The sequence below is a fragment of the Camelus ferus genome, chromosome 14 (assembly GCF_009834535.1).
Source record: "Camelus ferus isolate YT-003-E chromosome 14, BCGSAC_Cfer_1.0, whole genome shotgun sequence".
Lineage (NCBI taxonomy): Eukaryota > Metazoa > Chordata > Mammalia > Artiodactyla > Camelidae > Camelus > Camelus ferus.
Window position 1 is genome coordinate 35,451,302 of NC_045709.1, and position 18,439 is coordinate 35,469,740.

General features: G+C 43.8%; 1 long non-coding RNA gene across 3 annotated transcripts; it reads left to right on the top strand.

Moving 5' to 3' along the window:
- The first annotated feature begins 1,278 nt into the window (after nucleotides 1–1,278).
- On the top strand, nucleotides 1,279–16,473 carry LOC116668655. 3 transcript variants are annotated; one of them, XR_004325890.1, is made up of 3 exons: nucleotides 1,279–1,612; nucleotides 1,713–1,789; nucleotides 15,345–16,473. It is a non-coding gene; the product is annotated as an uncharacterized LOC116668655 (long non-coding RNA). The 3 variants fall into 3 exon arrangements; XR_004325888.1 differs by lacking the exon at nucleotides 15,345–16,473 and adding an exon at nucleotides 3,131–9,270; XR_004325889.1 differs by lacking the exon at nucleotides 15,345–16,473 and adding an exon at nucleotides 3,131–9,270 and having other exon boundaries at nucleotides 1,279–1,576.
- The last annotated feature ends 1,966 nt before the right edge of the window (nucleotides 16,474–18,439 follow it).

The following is an 18,439-nucleotide window of genomic DNA, read 5'->3' on the forward strand; positions in this document are numbered from 1 at the left end:
CCTCACTGGATTGGACGGTGCCCACCCACATTGGGGAGGGTGATCTACTTTACTGAGTCCACTGATTCAAATGCTAATTTCATCCAGAAGGAAACACCTTCTAGACACATCAGAAATAATGTTTTATCTGGGCCCCCCATGACTAGTCCAGTTGACATAAAATTAACCATCACAACCATGTTGTGTTTCTAGATTTACTTTGATGTGTTCACACCCCAGACTAGTGCAGGACAACCTATGGGGTGGCCACTTTTCAGGGTTCATGATGAGGAAAAGGGGTAACCCTCCCCCGACCCTTCCTCTTGCCACCTCTACTGACTTTCCAGGTCACCAGGGCACCTCAGTGAGCCGTCCCCTGGATGGGGAAAACCCCCATTCTCCCTGTGCTCTGAGGGGAGTGGCAGCCCTGGTCATCAATTCTAGGCAATGTTCACTGCAAATTCCACTAAGACCTGGGTTATATGCTTCTTCTAATCTAGTTTCTCCCAAAGAGCCTTGTCTTTGGGAAATTGTTGGGCATTTTCCAAGCCATTCATCAAGCTGATATTTTGACTGTTGGTTCTGTCTGTGATTTAGGTTGAACTCCTTGCATGCTGACATTTGACCGTTTTTGAACCAAGAGTAACAGCAATTCCATATGGTCCAACCCACTTGTTAACTAGTGGAAAGCCCTGAAGAGAGGGAGGGTGAGGCTTACGCCCCAGCACCCCTGACCCTGTCACACTTCACATTCAGAAGGTCTGGGAAATTTCTAGTGAGGGATGTTCTAACCAGGCCAAGAGGAAAAGGGACCAAGCCTGAGGTTGTCAGAATTGCGGATAGGTGGTGGGCAGGGGCTGTAGAGAGTTGATGCGTTGACTGGCGTCTCCATGAGCTGCCAGGCCTCTCCTGCCCCTGGGGTTTCTGACTGTGAGGCTGTACTCCCTGGCCTGGGGACAATCAGGTGGGAAGAGAAGTTGCAGCTCCAACTCCACCCAGGAAGTCTGCTGCAGGTGGGGTGACGCATTCTGACTTTCCCAATTTTGAAGGGTGAGCTGTGCCAGTGCGCGCATGCGCTCGTGCATCTGCGATGGCAGCCAGAGGCGGGCAGTCGGGCAAAGCAAAAGCCACACCCCCCAGTCCTTGGTGCCCGCTGGGTTCGCGCCAAGGTTTTGAGGACACGCTGGGCCCCGCGCAGACCCAGTTTCAAAGATAGCTCAGGGCGGTCAGGGAGGGAAGGTGGGTCAGGCACATCTGTCCTCGCAAGAGCTGAAATAGCTCTATTCCCTGCACAGTGATGGCGCAGAGAGAGCAGCAGAGCAGACGTGGGCCTTTTTTTAGTTCTTTTTCAAATTGTTTTCAGATTTGGGAATTACGATTTCTAAGAGAAATAGTGCAGTGGCTCGCTGCCATCCGAGAGAGCCGCAGAGATGTGTTTATTATAGACTTAAAAAGAGCTTGATCTGCTGCTCACCGTGACAGCAGGCAGTAAATCTCAGTTCAGACCAGCTGGGGAGAGGCTGGGGAGACTGCGTGGAAATTCTGAATCGTCGACTGTCTTACAAGCAGTGGTGCTGTGTTATATTTTATTTTGCAGGTATATACAGAGATTCAAGCAGTTTCCAGAGTCGTTGTGAGTAGAGGGCCTGCTGTACCTTCTCCCTACCCCTCCCACCTCCCTGCTGCTAAAACTGCGCTCTCTCACCTGTGCTGGTTATTCTCCTTTGCCACAGGCCCATCCTCCCCTCATCCCCCCAGGAGGCCTCACCTGCACTCCCTTGACTTCTGGCTTCTAGTGGAAAACGGCAGAGTAAGAGAAGAGGAGGGGAAGGGGGTGATGGAGGGAGGGGGTGATGGAGGGAAGGGGCTATAGAGAGATGGGGTGGGGGGAGGGTGAGGGTAGAAGCACAGGGAAGGGTCGGGGAGGGAGTCAGCGGCACTGGTTTCTACACACCTGCCCTGAAGCGCTGGGCTTGGCACTGGCTGCCTCTTCTTCTGAGCCCCCACCTCCGGTGGATGGCCCCTCCTCCAGTCTGTTTCTGCTGGGCCCTGGAGAACCTGATCCCCTTTGTAAGCCCAGGGGTGGTAGAGGCTTCCTGCCGTTTTCAGTCCCAGCGAACTTCACCTCTGCTACTTTCCCATAAGTGTGCCCCAAGCCTTGTAAATAGTCTCTGTTAAACTCTCTTTGGAGCTGCCGTCTGTTTCTGCTGGAACCCTGATCATGGAACCCAAGGGCCTCTAATCTTCTAATCACCCAGAAGTACTTCCATTCTAATCATCAATACCGAACCGTGGACATCTCTGCGGTTGTAAATCTCTGCCCCCTCGGCTGGCTTTCCCTTCTCCCCGCAACCGGGGACCCCACCTCCTGGCAGTTCCTGTGGGTCCTCTTCCTGTGAGTGTCGGTCTGGCCATCCCTGCACATGCTGCTCAGTCTGGGCCCTTCAGTTTTCACTTTTTATTCTCCCCCTGGGTGCCCTTAATCACACCCATGCTTCAACTTAGAGGAGGAAATGAACCCTTATTGAGGAGTCTATGAGTGACTACCAGGTGGTTTGTTCTATTGATCATTTGAATACTGGATATTTATTGAGTGTCTCCCATGTGGCAGGACTGGTCTGGGGCTGGGCATATGTGATCTCTTTGACTCTTCACAACAAAGGAGGTACTATTATCTCTCTTTTATAGCTGAGGGTTCTGAGCTGGTAAGTTAAATAATGCACCCACCCAAGGCAGAGCCAGGACTGAGGTCTGCTTTCCTGCTTGCAAAGCTGGAGCTCTTCCTCCCTGTATTGCAATGACAGTCAAATGCCTCTTCTTTACACCGTTGAACTTGAGTTGAACTTCGCAGAACCTTTACGGATTCTAAAAACAGCACAGTCTGACTCCAGGGTTTGAATTGAAGTAGAACACATTTTTTTGCTAACTCATTCATCAGAGACATGTGCCTTCCTCTGACTTTGAGCCTCGGTTTGCTCTGTAATTCACTGTGATTCTAAAAATTACTCCTGGCTCCCCGAGTGCTCTATTTTAGAATCTAGTATCCTGACAATACAAGATTAATTCAAAGTCAGAGCAGTAGGATTTATTTGAGAGATCTCTGCTCATAATAGAAATTAGAAATAGCAATACTTGTTTGCATTTTCTTCAGCCCTGAAAGGAGGAGATGCAGCTCTGCCTTTTCCTGGGTGTAGGGACAGCCTGTGTTGCAGCCTCGAAAACTTGATCTTCCTGAATAATCGATTATCCATTTAAAAGGAACAAGGAGAGATGCCAAGAGGGTGGAGCCTCCATGTGGATCAAGACCTTGAGCTGTGGAATTTAATAGACCTGACTTCAAAACCTCACTGGGTGATCTTGGACAAGTTATGTCACTTCTCTGAGCCTGTTTCTTCAGCTGCAACATGGGAGTAATAGAGCTGAGTAAACAGGATGTGTACTGTTGGCAGTGCTTGGCGATTCAGGTCCTGAAACCTCAGCCAGCTTTTGGTAGAGACTGCAAATATCACTCTGGAGAAGATGTGAATTACTGCTGGGTGGGGGAGCCCTTCCCTCGGTCTCCTGCCCCATGCCTCTTTTGCAAAGCAGAGTGCTAGATGATTCTACTGACAGCTTGCATACAGGGCACTGGACCTTCTGGGCGGGAAGGGACTAAGACCCTAACCCCTTGTCCCCAAGAATCAAAGTTTAGAACGCTCTTCTGGATGGCCCAGGGGACCCTAAGCAGGACGAGGGTGATAGAGATGCTGAAATGAAATTACCAATGAGGTAGAAAGAGGTGTGGCCCAGACGTGGTGGTGGGAGCTGCCCACAACCTGAGTTACTGAAAAGCACAGAGTCCAGGTGTCTCTCGGTCCCCGAGGAAGGTGATCTGCTTTCCACCTGCCTCTACCCAGCCTTCGTGAGGGCAGAGTTGGACCTCAGAAAAAGCACCACTGAGGAATGACCTAAAAGGGAACCCTGTCTAGTTTGGGGTGAAGTGCTTTTGGTTGAATTTTAGCATGAGGAGAGGCAGCCAGCAGAACTGTCTGGAAGCCCCCTCCCCCCACGGAGTGGAAATCAGGTGTGGGGAGCACTTCGCTGGTGGAGGTGGGCACTGGACTTCCTGCTGGTCAGGGTGACTGGGCAGACAGCATTCTGTGTTGACTGTCATGTCAGGTACCAGTTACAAAGATCAAGTTCTAAGCCCGGGCCTGGCACAGAAATGCTAGGTAGTTGTGAGTATTGTTATATTATTACCAAGAGAGATCTTGATGAAGCAAAGAATGACCATTTCAGGTGAGGGAAGGCGGGAGCTGGGAGGGTCACTACTCATTCCATTACCCATGCTTGGTATCTGCCTCCAGTGGCTGTCACCCCCGGCAGGGGTGGAAATGGTCTGCAGAGTTTTCCCTGTACTTTGCCTCCAGTGGCTGCCTCCCTGTTTCATTGTCCAGAAGCGTGGTTGAGAGGGGTTTGGTAATGCCCAACTCCTCAAAATGCAATATTTAGAGTCTTAGAATCTTGGAAGGAATTTACAAGCCATCTACCAGTGGTTACCAAACATTTTAAAGTAGTAAAGCCAGTTTCCCCACTTGAATAAAGTTTTATATGACATGCTGATATGTAAAACACAGTGAAATTTTGCTAATAAGTTATCTTTTTGAGTTGAAATGTATTCTGTTGACTTACTGTTAGCATCAGTCAACTAGAATAGTAAAACAATTTTGACAAATCCAAAAACTCCTAATTGGGGCTATGGAAGCTGGTTTCAGTCTTCTATCAGATTTAGTCAGTATCCATAAAATTCAAATCAAAATGCAATTTAAATCTCAGAAGTACCCGATGATATTCAGCATGGCTGTAATCTAGTTCATTGTATTAGTCACAGCCCTAGCTGGGAAAGAGTTTGCACTCTCAAATTAGGATGCTTCTGGAAGGCTTTAAACTTGCTAAAGCATTTCCAAAGTACAGGCAGGGCTAGGAAACCATACAGGATGGTGTAATACCCCAGGGCTAGTGACAGTGGTGTTGTTACCATCAGAAGACCTGAGCGGTAAGCAGAGCGGAAGTTATCAGAAGCTGGGAGATGACTGTGTGGAGGGGGCTGCCGGGAGAGAGCAGTGACCTTCAGGAGAGGCACCTTGCCACTCCTAGGAGACCCTGCAGCAAAAAATCAGGGGATGAATACCCAGTCTCACTCTCCTTCCTCCTTCTAACCTCTTCCGGGGTCTATCCATTGGCAGACTCCAACCAGAAGCTAGAAGGCAAAGGAGACTTTGATGTCATTCCTACAAGTCAGCCTCCCAGGGCAGAAAGCAGGTTGGAGCAGGGTGGAGAGCAAAGCCAGAGTTGCCAGTGGACACCATGTAGGACATGTCTGCCCCTGCTTTTAAAGATAGCAAGAACAAAGGCTCAGAGACTTTAGCTGACTTGCCCAAGGTCACTAGGTTAAGGACGATGAGAAACTGAGACCTCCAACCTCAGTTCAGCCCTATTTCCACTATACTTTTTCATCACTCTAGTCCCAGGACAATTCTTGATTCAGGAATGCTGATATCTGTCCCTTGGATTTGTGGATCTGGAGTTAAGGGGACAGGCTTAGCCTGGTCCAGTAATTTCCTTTACTGGGGTCAACTGTGTTTCACTGTTGCTGTGTGGCTTTTTGCAAGTCTAAAGACAGACCACAGCTATTTAGGGAAAGAGCACAGCATGAAGCTCTTTGGAGCTTTTATTCTGCACTCTCAGGTCAGCCACTTTCTCAGAAAGGGCAGGAAGAAGGTCAGCCAAACAACGTAAGGGAGCACGTGGAACATGGGTACTAATTCTGGCCTAGAAATATCCAAGAGGATCCGTGTCTGTGGAAGCCGAACAGCTGCAGAGAGCGCTTGGATCCCCGGTGACATCTGTGCTATATTCAGCATGCCTCCCAAAGGCTCCACCCTTGGCCCGCTTCTTGCAGAACGTTGGACCTCGCCTAAAGGGACATTCTCATCAATGTGGTGGATAACACCTGTTGCCTAGTCTTCTTCGCTATGGTTTGGGGGGAAATAGTGGCGAGGATCCCTTGACCCATTGGCAGTTTGAACTGGGTTATGTGGGGTTGGTGTCTTGTGATTTCTTTGATTTAGTTGGACACTGTAGATGAGCAAGCTTTGTGGTGAGTGAGGGCCATTTACTTACTGACAGATGTGGGTGTAGCAGTCAACTCACAAAAAACCACACGACTCTGAGCATCTTGGGTGTTCCCTTGCCTCGGGTAACCATCACGTGGCTGCTCCCAGCCAACTTCACCAGACTTCCCCAGGATGCATTCTCATCTCGTCTGGCAGTTGTATCCCTTCTCCATGGTTGTTACCCCTCCCTGTATTGTTGGCTGCCTCCTTCAGTTTATGAATGTTCTATCTGTTAAAAAGCTGTTTCTCAGTTGTGGGTGACCGAGGTATGTGGACATAGCCTTTCTTTCATGGAGTGTTTAGGACACTTGGGCAACCTTAGTATCCCAGGCAACTGAGGGATCATTCTGTCCTTCTCTCCTTCTCTACTCTTCTGGAAGGGTAGCTCAGCTTCCTCTTCATAGTTTTCAGGTTAAACATCACCAATCTGTGGCTTGGGCAAGGCTGGTTCTTATCTGTGCAGTGAACACCGTTCACCTGCAGCTGTGCATGGTTCTAATAGGATGGTGCCATTCAGGAACCTTATTTTAACCTAGAACTTTACTCATTGTCCAGGATTATAGTGTGGTACTGCAGTAAACCATTTAAATTCTTATGGATTTGACCACTAACCAAGAAACTTTCTCTGTAGTGAACAATTTGGCTGTATACAGGAGGCTTCTTAGATATAATCCAAGAGAATTCTGAACCATCCCCTTACACAAGGCATCACCATAAGTTACTCCCATAGGGTGAACCTCCAAGGACAGCATCATTCCAATGCTCAGTCCTAGCCATGATCTGGCCTATGATAAAGTCACACGGCGCAATGGTAAAACCAAACACCAAGCCGTGTTTCACCATCACAGCAGGCATATCAAGAGAATCAAGGTCTTCTGCATATTGCTGTGGTTGAAGTGGGCTACTTGACCTTGTTTACATATGCCAGGGAAAGAAAAGGGTGACTAAGTCTGGCTCCCTGCTGTAAAATACACATTCTCTTACTTAATTTAAAAACAGTGAAAAAAAAAAGCTCATTAATAATACAATTAGCATGCAGGTCTTCTTGCTGATTCATTCACCATTCTTCATTGCTGTGTATGACACCTAACATCTAACGTGATTCTGATGATGAATAGAAATGAGCCACTCTGTGCTATAATCACATCTATATTTTGAGTATCTTTTATTTATTTTCTTCTGCTAAGACCCTTAAGCAAATGCCTTATTTACACTTAAAGGCCCACACTTTCTCTCTCATCTTTTCCAAATTAGCAAGTGCTACATAGTACATTGTTAGTAGGAGATCTGACCTATCTATTCAGTTAAGTTGTAATTTTATTATATAGATTGGGACTTAGGAATAGATTTTTAATTGTTTGGTATATATTAATAGTTCAGTAATTTTTTTTTATTAAAAAGACATATTCCACAGTTACTAAGTAGCCTCTCTAGCCTAGTTGAATTTAATAAAAACTAAAAAATAAACCTTCTATTTTAATGACTTTTAGATTTAAAGAAAAATTATGAAGACAGTACGGAGAGTTCCCGTACATGCTACTCTCAATTCCTCCTATTGTTAACATGGTACATCAGTATGATACAGTTGTTACACTTGACAAACTGTGTTTGATGTTAACAACTAAAATCTATACTTTATTCAGATATCCTTAGTTTTTACCTAATGCCATTTTTTGGGGCTCACCTAGGATACCACATTACATTTAGTCATCTAGTCTCCCACTCCACTTGGCTGGGATAGATTTTTCTCATTTTTGATTAGATGAGGTTTTGAGGAGTACTTGATCGTTTTGAGGATTACTGGTCAGATATTTTGTAGAACTGGTGTCCTAATGATGTTTTCATGATGAGACTAGGATTATGGGTTTTTGGGAGGAAGGTCCCAGAGGTAACGTGTCATTCTCATCACATCAAGGGTACGTATCATCAACATGAGTAGTAATGGCTGATGTTGACTTGATCACTTGGATGGTTAAGCACTTAGAAGCATGATGATGGATAAGGTAAGACCGTGTTTGGCTTTGCAAGAAACTGCCAGACTGTCTTCCAAAGGGGCTGTACCATTGCCAACAAAAACCACAATGAGATGTCACTTCTAAAAAATCGAAAAAATACAACAAACTAGCGAATGTAACAAAAAAGAAGCAAACTCACTGATACGGAGAACAAAACAGCAGTTACCAGTGGGGAGAGGGAAGGAGGGTAACAAGATAGGGCTAAGGGATCAAGAAGTATAAACTATTATGTCTAAAATGAGTTACAAGGATCTATTGTACAACATGGGGAATATAGCCAGTACTTTATAACTATAAATGGAGCATAACCTGTAAAAATTGTGAATCACTATATTGTACACCTGTAAAAAATAAAACATCAGTACTTTAAGATCAGAGCCATATATGAAATATGTCCAACTGAAAACAATAACATACGCAGAGACCTAGAGGCATTAATTTTTTCCCTATTTATGTGTACGACTTTATATTAGGAATGAATGTTGTCTTTGCAAACACAAGTTTGTCTTGCTGGAGCAGTGAGTTTGAGTGGCCCCTGTGCACGAATGCAGCCTGACAGAGAGGGCTTACTCACTTCGGGCTGCTTTAATCTGATTTTTGGTCTTCCAGATACCAAGATCGCATTGGGAAAGATGGTACATGTGCTATTAATCATCTTACTATATAAATCTACCAGAATTAGCAGTAATAATCTGACTTAAGGAGTTCTGTAACTTTTGTCTCTTTCACCGTTCTGTATTTTCAAAAACATGCAAAGGGGGAATTTTGATTTTAGCACTCAGAAAAGAAGGTATTAAATTATAAATAATAATTTCTACAGATTCTGACATGCTTTACTGTTTGCAAAGTGCCTTTATACCTGCCACCTCCAGTGACCATCACAGGCACCTCCTTGCTGTCTGTGATTTGTCTGCTTTCTGGTAGACTTTGGCCCTGCCTTAGAGTCTCTTCTCTCCCTGAAGTCCTGCTCCACAGTTCTCCCACCTTCTCAAATCCAGAGATCTTCACCTCCACTCCAGTCTGTCACCCTCCTCTGTCATTGAATCTTAACAAGCTATGGGTTAGAGACACTTTAGAGACTTAGACGAAAGCTATGAACCACCTCTCTGGGAAAAATTATCTTTTAGATGGTACACAATATTTTGCATTTAGTTTCAAGGGGTTTGTGGAACCCACCCAACCACTCTTGCCTAAACTGGAACTTCTCTGACTCAGATCTTGTTGGCTAAACTAGCATTCTTTTTTTTTTAAAAATTGAACTATAGTTGATTTGTAATAATATATTAGTTGCAGGTGTATAGCATAGTGATTCAGTATTTTTGCAGATTATATTCCATTATAGGCTATTATAAGATTTTGGACATAATTCCTTGTGCTATACAGTAAATCCTTGTTGTTTATCTATTTTATGTATTCTAGTTTGTATCTATTAATCCCATACCCCTAATTTGTCCCTTCCTGCCTGCCTTTGGTAAGTTTTCTATATCTGTGATTCTGTTTCTGCTTTTCATATACATTTTTATTATTTTTTAGATTCCACAGATAAGTGATATACAATATTTGTCTTTCTCTGATTTATTTCATGAAACATAGTATTCTCTAGGTCCAATCACATTTCTGCAAATGGTAGAATTTCATTCTTTTTTATGACTGACCAGCAGTCCATTGTATATCTATACCACATCTTCTTTATCTGTTGATGGACATTTAGCTTAATTCCATGTCTTGGCTACTGTAAATAGTGCTGCTATGAACATTGGGGGTGCATGTATCTTTTCAAATTAGAATTTTTGTTTTTCTGGATATATACCCAGAGTAGAATTGCTGGATCATATGGTAGTTCTACTTTTAATTTTTGAAGACCCTCCACAGTGTTTTCCACAGTGGTTGCACCAATTTACATTTTCACCAACTGTACAAGTAACCGAATCTGCTTGAGCCACAATTTACCATTCTGACTCTTCCCTTCTACTTACACCACGACACATTTACATGTTTTCTTTGACATCATCAAAACTTCTAGACTCTTGCTCCTGGCTTTTTAAAATCATGTATCAGAGCTCACTTGTCTTAATTTCCTTCCCCAAGTAGCTTAGACAACAGGTAAAGGCTGTCCTGTGCACCCAATTCCAATGTATGGGGCAGGATTTCCTACACCAACAACAAGCAATTATCCAACACCAGCAAGGTGTCCTACAATTCAGCTTAATTCTGACATAATCTACCCAGAAAGAGCATCAGATCCCCCAGGTTAAGGGCTCAGTCCTACGAGACTGCCTCACTGTTTCAGGCGCCAGTTGCAAGCTCAGGTTGTTACCTGTGCTTCTGACTGACCTGCTACAGATTGGAAGTTCCCATGATCCTTTCCTTAGACTTCAGATCCTGGTCATTATGTTCAGGTTACCTGTACTTCTGAGCAACTTGATATAAATCGGAGGTTCTGAGGACCCCACTCCTTGGGTTTGATTAATTTGCTAGAGCAGCTCACAGAACTCAGGAAACCAGTTTACGCACTAGATTAATGATTTAGTACAAGGATAGTAAAGGATGTGAACCAACAGCCAGATAAGGGGGTACGTAGGACGCTGGTCCCAAACAAAGGAACTTCTGTTCTCGCAGAGTTTGGGGCCCAGCGTGGTGTCACGTGGAAGCATTCTGGTTCGCCAACCTAGAAGCCCTCCACACCCTCTTCCTTTTATGTTTTTATGGAGGCTTTGTTACACAGGCATGGTCGATTAAATCATTGACCATTGGTGACTGAGTCAACCTCCAGCCCCTCTCCCTCCGCAGAAACCAGGCGGTGGGACTGAAAGTTTCACTCTTCCATTCATGGTTGGTTCCCCTGGTGCTTTCTGAAAATCACCTTATTAGCCTAAACCCAGTTGTGCTGGAAAGGGTTTGTCATGAATCCCAATACACTCATTTCCCCTTTATGGCTCTGAAGCATTTTCAGAAACTGAGGACTAGAGACCAAACATTATAATAAAAAAATGCTCCCATTACTCTTTTCACTCAGGAAATTCCAAGCATTTGGGGGACTGTGGGCCAGGAACCATGCATAAAGACCAAACACAAACAAGACATATACTTGGGTCACCTGAACGACCAAATCTCTATTTCTTGTAAATTATAATATTGCACCACCGTCCAATATTTCCCTTCTTCTTGCCCCTTCTTTTCATTTGACTCAGGAAAACTCGAATTCTGAATCTAAACCACCGCTCTTCTCCTCTTACACCTGCGCTTCCCAGTCATGCTGGGGAAAGTCAGAGTACGGATAAAATTTTGCCACTACAAAAGTATGGTCTCCAACCACAACCGCACTTTAAAAGTGACCCAGCCATCCACCTGAATCCCTAGACGCTTTGTCTCTTCTTTTCTACCACATCTGATTCAAAATTTCACTATTCTCAAGGTCCCGCCTGCCCTCCAGGATCCCAGGCATGACCTGGCCCTCTGCAGGCACCACGCGCGATTCAAGTTGGCTATGACTTACCAGTAGACGCCTTCTATTTCTTTCCATTTCCAAGGCATTTGGGATAACGTAGAAACATCTCAGAGCAGTGATTTTCAACGCGTGGTTCCCTTGACCAACAGCGTCAGCACCACCTCTTTAGAAATGCCATTCTCACGTTCCTCCCCAGATACACTAAACCAGGAACTCTGGGAGCTGGCCAGGACTCCGGGCTTAACGAGCCCTCCAGGTGGTCCTGATGCAGCTAAATTGGCACGAGAGCCATTGCCTTAAAATAAGATGCAGCTTCTGCTTTCTTCTTTAGCCTCGTGTCTTGTCAACATAGCCAACTCCTCCATTTTATTGTGCCCTCTAACCATGTGGAACTGTGGTACTAATCATTCCCTAATCGGATCAAGCTTTTTCTTGGTTCAGAGATTTGCAAAAGCTGCTACCTCAGCTTGGAAGTCCCTGTGCTCTCTATTTCTCATTATCCTTCATTTCTCAACATTATGACCTTTAGGGACTTCCCACATCCTGGAGCTAATGTAAATGTGAAAACAGACTGGGGACACGTCTCTCACATAATCAGCAAGGACCCCATACACATGTAGGATACCGGCTCTAGGTGTGCCGACCTCCCTGATAGGTGAGTAGAAGGATGGGTCTGTGTGGAGGAGCAGGCAGCCGTTATAACGATCTGTGTCTTTTCATTATTGTTCTGCAATAAAGGAAGGTAACTTACAACCCAGTCTGCATTGCCAATGTCACTCTGTTCAACTCTTGCACGTTTGGTTGGCTGTTGTTCAGTGGATGGGTTCTCAGCTTGGTTCAGAGAACTTCAGGTTGGGTTAGGGGGAGGGAGGGCAGGGCCAACTTTCTCCAGGAGACCTAGGTGCCCTGTGTTCCTTGTTTATGATTTCACAAAACAGCTTTCCCAAATGTTCTGGACCTCCCTGGGTAGACAGCACCCTTGTGTCATTCGAGTCAATTCCAGTAGAAAGAAGTATGAGTAAAGAAATTAATTTGAGATAAACTGCTCACCTCTTTGGGCTAATTTGCCCCTTTTACGAAGCCAAACAATCAGCCAGAGCTAAGAAAATTATTTCCAAGTGCACACTCCAGTTTGGTGTGACTCCACTTATGTCCTGAGTGCATTTGTCTCACCTGGCTGCACTGCAGAACCAGGCCCATCCAGTAACAGTCAGTCACCAGGTATTTTCGATCTGATTAATTTCCTTGCGGTTTCTACCCAGCTCTAAGCAAGGCCAAGTTTTGTTTTTCTCTTGAACATTTTTTGCTTCCCTGTAAATGGGAGACATGCCTGTGTTAGAACCTGATGGCATTCTTCAGTATTTTCTATGCCATTTTTAGTTAGGTGATGAGGTGACCTGAGACCTGGGATCCAAAAAGAACAAGCATTCATCATAGCCATTGCGACTCATTAATTGAGTTGAATGCACAATTTTTCAGTTGTTCCAATTCAGACTCTTACTGTAATCACATGATCTTTCGAATTTGATATTTTTCTATAATATCATGATTATTTGAAAACTTTTATGATAGAATTATCTATAAACTATAGAAAAGGAACAATGGGATTTCATGTTTTGAAGCATCATGAATACTGTGTGGCATTTTTCAATTTTTCTTAAAATGTTCCTTTTGTGTCATGATACTTCCCTGGATTACTTTAAGCACAATCTTATAATTTCCTTTTGTTTAAAACTAAAGCAGAGTAAATAAAAGTTCAGTGGGTTCTTTCTGTACTGTTAAAGCTGTAATTATGTGTTTGGATTTTCTGTTTCTTAATTACTCTTTGCCTACTTAATCTATCAGTTACTGAGAGGTCGGTTAAATTTTCAATTCCTCCTAGTAATTTCTTTATTTTTGCCTTACATATCTTGTAAATTACCATTTTAATTGAAATTCGGTTAATTTACAATGTTGTATTAGTTTCTGGTGTACGGCATAGTGATTCAGTTATACATATATATATATTCTTTTCCATTACAGGTTATTACAAGATATTGAATATAGTTCCCTGTGCTCTGCAGTAGGTCCTTATTGTTTATCTATTTTATATATAGTAGTGTGTATATGTTAATTCCAAACCCTTAATTTATCCCTCCTTGTCCCCTCTGATTCCCCCTTTGGTAACCTAAGTTTGTCTTCCATGTCTGTGAGTCTATTTCTGTTTTACAAATAAGTTCATTTGTATCATTTTTTTAGATTCTTGAAAATAGCATGTAACTGGATTCCCTCCTCTTTCCCCCCCTCTTCCTTCCATCCATCAGCAGGAAACTCTTCTAGTGCAATTTTAGTCATTTAACATGTATTCTAATGACAGAGTAATTACAGGTGTATTTCTACTATCTACCTTATTTCATATTTTTATTTTGCTTCTCTGCCCTCCACTTCCTAACTGCTGGGTTAGAAGCTATATGTTTTATTTCTAGTCTCTAGATGATTACTCTTAAAATTTAATGTACGTACTTGATATTAAAATGATCAAGGTTAATCATTTTCTTTACCCTCTTCCTACACATTCAAGAAACTTTTATATCTAATCCCTCCCCTGCCATCAAAAAGGCAGTTGTTCTCCAGCATCAATTTTTGTCCCTGTATCAGTTTCCTAGGACTGTTGTAACAGGGTACGACATACTCTTAAACACCAGAAACATACTGTCTCACAGTCCTGGCTGCTAAAAGTTTAAGATCAAGGCAGGATTGATTCCTTCTAAGGGCTGCAGGAGAGAATCTTTTCCATGCTTCTTGCTAGCTTCTGGTGGCTTTCTGGCAATTTTTAGGGTTCCTTGGCTTGTAGAAGTGTCATCCCGATCCCTGCCTTTATCTTCACATGGTGTTCTCCCTGTGTGCATGCCCCTGTCCAAATTCCCCCCTTTGATAAGACACTAGCCATTTTGGATTAAACCCACCTGAAATACCCTCACTTTAATCTGAAGAATTACATCTGCAATGACCCTATTCCCAAACAAGATCACATATCTCCCTGTTACTTTAAAAACTAAAAACAGAGTTACCATATGATCCAGCAATCACACTCCTGGGCATATATCTGGAGGAAATATATCTAATTTGAAAAAAATACATGCACCCCTGTCTTGAGAATGTGTTTTTCAATTGAAATGTGACAGAAGGTATATATTCTGTGTTAATGGATGTGATTCAAACATATGGTTCATACACTGACTTTTCTGATACTGTCAAGGGTTAGGAATTTGAAAGATCCATGAAATCATAAACTTTACATTGACACATTTCACTACATATTTATTGTATACAGATATAAACACAAAAAGAAAGAGGTAAGACAAAATTACCATTAGACAATAATGGAAAAGATGACATTTTAGTTACAACCCTCTCCTCTGAAAACGCCCCCTCCTCCCCACCGACACTGACTGGATAACTGACCAATCCAGGATGTCAGTTGCTGGTTGGGTTCCAGGTGGAATGTTGGGGTGTCCCCCGGGGCTTGTTGTGGCTGGTGGTGCCACAGTAACTGGGCAGAGCCCTAGATGGGTCAGTGCCATGGAGGGGCTGCTGTCCTCTGTGGAGCTTGGCTTTGGGCTGATCCTTAGGACACTGAGTGCTGTCCTGGTTTCCCTGCTGCCCAATGGCCTGTATTCTCAGCTCATGTTCCAGAGCCGCCACTGGGAGACAGCGATAGGGTCTGCCTGTCCTCACCTTATTGGTGGCTGTGTTATTTACTTTCAGACTTATTCAGTCTGTTAGAAGTCGACTTAATAGAAGACATGAAAAGCAACTGGCAAAAACACTGGCTGCACAAATCGAAGAGAAGTGCCACCTCATTGACAAGCTTTATGTGGCTAAACAGGAGTGTGCCAGGATGGAGATAACTCTTAAGAACGCCAGGCTAGAGAAGGAGCCAGTAAGAGCACCCAGCCTTGCTGACACTCACAGGAAGTTGATGACGGTCAACCTGAGCTCGAGGAAGGAAATCAATTTTCTCATCCAAGAACTGAAGAGAGAGAGAGAGACCCCTGCAGTCTATACAAAAAGAGATGGCGGAGATGCTAGCAGTGCTCAAGTTCCTGGAGGAGGTCACGAGAACGAGCACGTAACAAGGGGCTTTTACACACCAGCCAGGGGACCACGCACCAAGTCCTGATGGTCCCTTTCCCAGGAGTGGGCCCTCATGTTAAGGCTGTGCTGTTCCCTCCCCTCCACTCTGGCCTCCCAAACTGCCAGGCTGCATTCACTCAGAGTCAGGTCTCCGCCTGAGCTGCACTGAGGCCAGTGCATGGAGGGCAGTCCCCTCCTCTGGACCAGAGTTCCTCCGACTTGACCAGTGAGCGCAGCAGTGAACTCCTTCGTGGTCAACATCTCTCATTGAAAATATACTGGGATTCCCAGAACACACCACGAAGTATGGGACTTTTTTATATTCAGCAAATGTTTGGATTATCTCTTATTAGTTGTGAAAGAAATGTTGTAATTGAGAACGATCTTCTTAGTTTGAATTTATATCAAGCCCCATTTCTCAAGACAGTTTGGGTAAATATTATATATCAGCAATGTAAGTGAAGTGTATAGATAGTTATTCTGTGTACAAATATTACATTGTAATTTGAAAATTTATGCATTTTGTCCATATAAACTTTTAGGTGGCCATAGTATTTATTTCTAGAGTTTAATTCTGAAGTCATAAGTTTAAGTCAAAGAGCCTTTTTTCACCTGAGTATGTATAGTTTAAAAAAAAATAGATGAACTTTTTAAAGATGAAGTTAAATTGTACTCCTAGAAGAAACTTTAATCATTTAATTTTTATATTCTGCTATAACAATATCCATAATAAAAAATAAATTTGATAAGTTACAAAAAAAGAAAAGATACATGCACCCCAATGTTCATAGCAGCACTATTTTATAAAGCCAAGACATGGAAGCAACCTAAATATCCATTGACTGGTGATTGGATAAAGAAGATGGGGTATATTTATATAATGGAATACTACTCAGCCATAAAAAAGAATGAAATAATGCCATTTGCAGCAACGTGCATGGACCTAGAGATTATGATAGTAAGTGAAGTAAGTCAGACAGAGAAAGACACATATCATCTATCATTTATATGTGGAATCTAAAAAAAATGATACAAATGAATTTATAAAACAGAAGGAGACTCACAGACATAGAAAACGAGATTATGACTATTACAGGGAGAAGGGTGGGGAGATAAATTAGGAGTTCAGGATTTGCAGATACTAACTGAAAAATAGATAAACAACAAAGCCCTACAGTAGGGCTTAGGGAACTACATTCAATGTCTTGTAGTAACCTATCCAGAAACTTTCAGGTGCCTGAATTCTCATTCCACGGCAGCCCTTATTCTCTCTCTCCAGGTTTTCCCATCAGATAACATATCTTTCCAAATGATGTGCATTCTTAATTCTCCAACAAAGCATTCCTACAAGTACCATGCCCCTCGAATGAGCACATTTGAACAAATTCTCCCTAACATGTGAATGATGGATAGCTTCTCCCAAAGTGCATTGGACCGAATCACAGGGCAAAACCCTGGCAGGGAGCCCAAGGAGCAGCATCCTGGGTGCATGAATGGTGCAGGCAGTGTGGGGTGTCAGCGAGTGTGGGCTTTGCAGCCGGATATTCCTGCCCTCTGACTACACGAATGAGTGCAGCGATCCTGTCCACAAGGACTCATCCCTCTAGATCCTGGTCTTCTTCTCTGTACAATCAGGATAATGACACCTGGCAGGGTTATCATGAGGCTCTTTTAACTCCTGTTATATATACTCAAGGCTTATTTTTGTTCAGATTATGGGAATTCTGTGGTTGTTAAGAGGCGTAAGTGAAGCCTCCCTCCCCACGTAGAACTTGTAGATGTGGAAGATTTTGGTTCAAGGGATTTGCCCAAGGTCTCAGCTAGCCAAATTGGAAATCCATTTGCAAAATTTAGTTTTAATGGTGAATTTTATGGTAGAATCCACTGCAACATACCATAGCTCATCTGTGAGGCAATATGAATTAATTACTAAAGGAAGACTATTGCTCCAAAGTCCATCAGGGTAGATCACTGAGGAAAGGACTGGGGTTACTTCCAATCCTTTCATTTATTACCTGTGTGACAGTTAATCTCTTTAAGCCTCTGTTTGGTGCCTGGAAGAAGCCAGAGCCAGTATCTGCTTTGCCTGCTAGAGTATTATTCCAAGTGTTAGTAATGGGAGTTACTTCACAAACTAGGGGTGCAAACATGGTCTCATCACTTTAAAGAATTAAAACTACCCTAAGATCATATGTTCCTGACTAGGAGAAAAGTCAGTATCTCCTTCTTGGGGCTCCCTGCTCCCTGCATTGTTCAAGAACCTGAGGGACATAGAGTCCTAAGGTAGAGGGTACGTGTTTGGTGGCAAAGTCAAACTTTAATCAGTTTTCTGTTGCCACCACTCCTCCTTGCTGCACGTTGTCACTGGCGGGGCCACCTCCAAGTCCTCCCGAGACTTTCTACAATCTAGAAAATGATGCCTCCATTGGGCAAACACAGCCCCTTGGACTCTAGGCTTGGCCAGTGAAGCCTGGGCTGGATTTCAGTCCCCACTTGCTGCTTCGAGCCATATCTCCCTCACCTCCACGAGTACAGGACACCTGGTCCAGCACCACCCGGCGGAGGGATGTGGTGCGGTGCTGACTGAGGGAGGACCAGCCCCCGCCTTCCCTGGGCTCGCAGGGACACAGCTCATACTGCTCAGCTATTTCAGTTCCTGGGGGCAAGAGGCACCCGGGAGCGCTTGCCTGGTCTCCTCCTGCTCCTTGGACACCACAGCCCTGACC